This window comes from Salvelinus sp. IW2-2015, unplaced genomic scaffold (assembly GCF_002910315.2).
Source record: "Salvelinus sp. IW2-2015 unplaced genomic scaffold, ASM291031v2 Un_scaffold3162, whole genome shotgun sequence".
In the NCBI taxonomy this organism is placed as follows: domain Eukaryota; kingdom Metazoa; phylum Chordata; class Actinopteri; order Salmoniformes; family Salmonidae; genus Salvelinus; species Salvelinus sp. IW2-2015.
In genome coordinates, this window is record NW_019944450.1 from 1 (window position 1) to 6,477 (window position 6,477).

Below are 6,477 nucleotides of genomic sequence, written 5' to 3' on the forward strand. Positions count from 1 at the left end.
TTCTCTGATGGGGGTTATCTGTACAGTGGTTTCAATGTTACTCGCGGGCGCGCGACCTCTTTTTCTATGTATATATGATTCGACGATGCCAGCTCTTGCCTGGGCGGTGATTCCTGGATCCATCTCTAATGTTCGGCAGCACGAACTTCCATCTTGTTACTTCTGGCACTTCCTTGGAACACTTGTTCCGTGCTAAACTGTCACTCCAAAGCTGCGTTCAAATGCCACAGCAACACTTCCTATCCGTTGCCTTCCAACTGCTCTTTAAACTAGTTAAACCAAATGCATGCTTTCAAACCGATCGCTAACCACCTCCCGTTCGCAACCTGTTGGGCTGACTTCAGCATCACCAACCTGGATGGTTTCGACCTAGAATAATGTGTGTACAATACTATTATAATACCTTTGAGTGGTCTGGTCTAGGATACTGTATAACTCTTCCTTCCAAGACGTGCATATTAGACCCATATCCAATCCAAATATGACATAATCTAGAATCGCGCTTTTTGATTTCGCAACCAAAGCCTCCTTTGAACTCAGTCCGCCGGCAAAACTTAACCCAAAGTTTAACTTCTTCGTACCTATAGCGGGGGTTTGGGTTATTCGACTTAGCACTTTCTTATATCATCTCCAAATTAAACTGCCTGAGCGTAACTGCCACATTTTCTATGACTCGTAGCAATATGCATATTAATTGTTAAATTATGGATAGAAAACACTCTCTGAACGTCTTCTATAGACCTCGTGTAGGCATAGGATCTCTGAGTGGGATACAGGAACTCATTCCTATATGCATAATTTCCACTGCATGGGAGCTGGAGCATTTCCAGAAATCTTGTCCCTGGTTCGCCAAGGTTCAGTTTTTGTGAAGTCACTGTTGAATACCTAGATGAGGCTTACAAAACTACTGCCGTACGGTGGCGCTTCTCTAGCATGTCAAGTAAGTGTGTGGAAATTACATGGAGTCGATTGATCGCAATCAGGGCCTGTTAAAAACACACAAAGACACCGGAAGGAGAACTGTTGTTCTTTTGTCCCTGCGCTCTGACGCACGATGGACGTCGGACTGGCCTCTTTCACAGCCTTGGTTTAGGCCAGTAATATAATTAGACAGGTCATCGTTTTTATTCACCTGTTAGTAGCGTGGTGTTAAAACATCATCAGGTATTAATTATAAACCGTTTTATAGCAATTTATATCCGTTTAGTGCAATTTTTCAGGAATTCTTTGTGACGATCCTTACCAATAGAGTGGTGACACTTTCTCTGCTTACATGTCATCCGGAATGTTATGTGGCCATTTGTCCGGGACAAGAAGACATCTTTCGACCAAAAGAGCGAATTAGCACGAGATAAAGGAGGAACGATTGGGCCAAAGATTTCGATGGACGAGACGCTGCACATCCAGCGACTCCAGTATAGGAAGAATCTTATTTATGCATGATGATTGCTGTTTGACTGTATGAAAATGTTCTTGACGATGGGAGGACACATAATATCGCCATTTCTTGTTTTGTGTATGCTCTCGCTTTGGCGGAGCCGTGTATTTTGAGCACAAGTAAAGGATCATTTTTTAGAAATGTATTCAGTTCAAGCGAATTGCATTTGTAACGAACTAAATTTGTCTTTCGATCCTGTCCAAGGGTTATCAGTAGTTTTTAACTCAGATTAGATCTAAAGATCGATAGACATAGATCACTTGCCATAAGATTCGGCGCCAACATGTTTCCAGACCAGCTATGTTGGTACTATTCTCAATGTATAACCACGATTTTTGTTGGCTATAATATGCACATTATTTCGAAACAACGGCTCAATATTGTATGTTGTAGATAATGATGTTAGCACAGCGAGTCGCATCGTCATCGGAAGATGATCTTGAAGAGAGCGTTATGGTAGAAAAAATTAATATATTTGGTGATGGTTATATGACGTCTCAATTCGCTCCCGTTTGCCTTTGAATTCTAATGCTGGGGTAACGTTTTGCACATGTGGGTAGCGGCTAATCATCGAAGTTTATTTGTGTTTTTCGCTGTAAACCACTTAGAAAATCTGAAATATTGTCTGAATTCACAAGATCTGTGTCTTTCCTTGACTATGGCTGTTGGTGTAGTTTTTTAGAAATGTTTTATGAGTGGAGTAATTGGTAATAACGTTGCTTCTTGTAGTTAATCGTAGTCGCGTTTGGGGAGATTTGGTGATGGTGGCTGCAATGCAAACTATGAATACCTGAAATATGCACCCATTTTTCTAAAAAACCTATGCTATACAATAAATATGTTATTCAGACTGTCATCTGATGAGGTTTTTTCTTGGTTAGGTGTGGCTATTTATTTCTTTATTTGGTCGAATTGGTGATAGCTAGTGATGGAGTAAGAGAACTGATGGAGGTTAGAAAAGTGGTGTCTTTTGCTAACGTGGTTAGCTAATAGATTTACATATTGTGTCTTCCCTGTAAAACATTTAAAAATCAGAAATTATGGCTTTATTCACAAGATCTGTATCTAGTCATTTGGTGTCTTGGACTTGTGATTTAATGAATATTTAGATGCTACTAATTTACTTGTGACGCGGATCGGGTTTGGGAGGTGTTAGAGGTTAAACTGACTATCCTACCGATCCTCGACTTCGGCGATGTCATCTACAAAATAGCTTCCAATACTCTACTCAGCAAACTGGATGCAGTCTATCACAGTGCCTTCTGTTACCGAAAATCACCTTATACACCACCCACCCGGCGACCTGTATGTTCTAGTCGGCTGGCCCTCGCTACATATTCGTCGTCAGACCCACTGGCTCCAGTGTATCTATAAGGCGGAGCTTTCCTAGCATAGACTATATCACTTCACTGGTCACAATAACAACACCCACCCATAGCACACGTTCAGCAGGTATATCTCACTGATCATGCCAAAGCCAACACCTCATTTGGCCCGCCGTCCCTTCCAGTTCTCTGCGCTAGTGCTGGAACGAATTGCAAAAAAAAAAAAAAAAAAAAAAAAAAAAAGATACAAAAAAAAAAAATCGCTGAAGCTGGAGACTTTTATTTTCCTTCACCAAACTTTAAACATCAGCTTATCTGAGCTAACCGATCGCTCAGCTGTACACTAGTCATCTGTAATATATGTAGTCCACCCAATCTACCTACTCATCCCCATACTGTTTTATTTACTTTTCTGCTCTTTTGCACACCGGTATCTCTACTTGCACATCATCACTGCTCATTTATCACTCCAGTGTTAATCTGCTAATTGTAATTCTTTGCTACTATGGCCTATTTATTGCCTACCTCATGCATTTTGCACACACTGTATATCAGACTCTTTTTTCTACTGTGTCATTGACTTGTTTTATCTTCTTATGGCTGCAAGCCGATGTCAGTACACTTATGACAACAGCCAGCTCAAGTGCAGGGCGCGAAATTCAAAATATATTTTTTTGAAATATTTAACTTTCACACATTAACAAGTCCAATACAGTAAATGAAAGATACACATCTTGTGAATACGTCAACATGTCCGATTTTTAAATGTTTTACAGCGAAAACACCACATATATTTATGTTAGCCACCACCAAATACAAAAAAGCACAGACATTTTTCACGCACAGGTAGCGTGACAAAACCAACCTATCTAACCAAGAACCAACCAACTAACAGAGAAAACAACTTCATCAGAGACAGTCTTATAAACATGTTATACAATAAATCAATGTTTTGTTCGAAAAATGTGCATATTTATTGAGATATAAATCATAGTTTTATACTATGTGCAGCACTTACAATCGGAATTAGCACCGAAGCACGCTAGAACAATTACAGAGAACAAATTGAAATACTTAAATACTCATCATAAAACATTTTGAAAAATACATGGTGTAACAAGCAAATGAAGCACACATCTTGTGAATCCAGCCAATATTTTCCGATTCTTTAAGTGTTTTACAGCGAAACACAATATAGCATTATATTAGCTTACCACAATAGCCAAAAACACAACAGCATTGATTCAAGCCAACAGTAGCGATAACGAATAAAACCCAAAGATACATTTTTTCACTAACCTTCTCAGAATTCATCAGATGACAGTCCTATAAACATCATATTAATTCACATATCATATATTTTGTTCGAAAATGTGCATATTATAGCGGCACAAATCGTGGTTTAACATGTGAATACGTAGGCAAAATGCAATAAAAATGTCCGGAGAAAATCTTGGAGGCACCTAATCTAATCAAATAACTATTCATAAACTTTACTAAAAAATACATGTTGGACAGCAAATTAAAGAGCTTAGTTCTTAATGCAATCGCCGTGTTAGAATTCTAAAAATAACTTCAGTACGACACTCCAGCTTACGTTATTGCGGAGAGCGCCCAAAATCAAAGCTGAAAACACAACGACACATTCGACAGAAATAGGAAATAACATCATAAATGGGTCCTACTTTTGCTGATCTTCCATCAGAATCTTGTACAGTGGTCCTTTGTCCAGAACAAGTCGTTGTTTGGATTTAGAATGTCATTTTTCCCTCTCGAATGAGCAAGCAAACTTGCCAAGTGACGCGAAGCTCTCCATCGTCAACAAACGCAAAGAACGGAACACGCCAAAACTCCCGAAAGAAATTCAATAATCTGATTAAACTATATTGAAAAACATACTTTACGATGATAGTCACATTTTCAAATAAAATCAAAGCCGAGATAGTAGCGTCTTATACGACAGCTTGTCAGAAGGCATCCCCGGTTCCTTCTCGCGCCTTCCTGAAAACAGGAAATTGGTGTCACGTCATGCAAGAGGCTCTTGACCCTCAGATCAAGCTATACAGCATTCTTCTCTCACTGCCTATTGACATCTAGGTGAAGGCGTATGAAGTGCATGTATACTAATACATATCAAGCAAATTAATAGGGATGCCCTGGAACAGAGCATGATTTCAGATTTTCCACTTCCTGTCAGGAAGTTTGCTGCAAAATGAGTTCTGTTTTACTCACAGATATATTTCAAACGGTTTTAGAAACTGGAGTGTCTTCTATCCAATAGTAATAATAATATGCATATTGTACGAGCAAGAATTGAGTACGAGTCCGTTTGAAATGGACACCTTTCATCCAAGCTACTCAATACTGCCCCTGCAGCCCTAAAAGTTATTGTGTTATTGGCTTTGTCACGGGTGGCGTTGTAAGTAGACAAGCGGCAGCGTCGTAGCGTCCATTTCCTTTTTATTAGGTAAATGTCGCCAAAAACAACAAACGAAAGAAACAACCGTGAAGCTTACAGGACTAAGTGCCACCAACAAAGTTAACTACCCACACTGAAGGAGGGAAAAGGGCTACCTAAGTATGATTCCCAATCAGAGACAACGATAGACAGCTGTCCCTGATTGAGAACCATACCCGGCCAACACAGAAACACAAATCATAGAAATAAAGGACATAGAATGCCCACCCAAATCACACTGACCAACCTAAAGAGACATAAAAAAGGCTTCAGACGTCAGGGAGTGACAGGCTTGTTTATTGTTTATTCCATGTGTAACTCTGTGTTGTCTGTGTCACACTGCTTTGGCGTAATCTGGCCAGGTCGCAGTTGTAATGATGAGACTTATTCTCAAGTAGCCTACCTGGTTAAATAAAGGTGAAATAATAAAAATAATAAATAAATAATACTTTTGTGACAGGGGAATAGATGCATAGTATGTGTAACTGAATTAAAGCTTCACACATTTCTTTTGTATGATCTAATTAGCATAAGAATAGCAACCTGTTTAAGGTAGAGATATCTGTTTCTCACACACACGTCATCCTCAGAGGCAGAACTACAGCATCAAGCTACCGACTGGGGTCATTTGAGTTCCAGAGTGTATATTAGTGATCATAACCCAAAGTTGCTTTATTCAATTGTTAAAAACTTCCATGACTTTGTCAACCAACTTGTTCTGAACAATTCTAAAATCATGTTTTAGTGTTTCTGATACCAATATGGACATTTTTAATAATCGTCCCAAAACACCTAATTCCATCCATAGTAATTTGGTAAACAGGACTTTTATTTCTATCTAGGTTTCTCTGGAGACATAATGACAAGTGATCCACCAGAGGGTGGAGGGGATCTGATCATCTGCAGAGATATACTTCCCCATGTACTCACCTCAGATTTGTACTTTTCTATACCATGTATCAATATGACTGTGTACAAAACCGAATTACCTGTACTCTAGGGCAACTAAGAAGTATTTAGTGAATCCAGGTTTCTTCTTTCTACATACCACCAGAGGGTGGGGGGGACCTGTATCAGTGATGTTGACCAGATAGACAGATTATCTGCAGAGATGAAGCACCGTATGTACTCACCTATGGTTATAAGTGGTTATAACTAGGGATGACCATGTATAACATCTAAATGACCTTATATATATGCTTAGTTGCAGTCAAAACAGCTCATAACAGTATTTCTGTGGTATGAATACTTGGTAG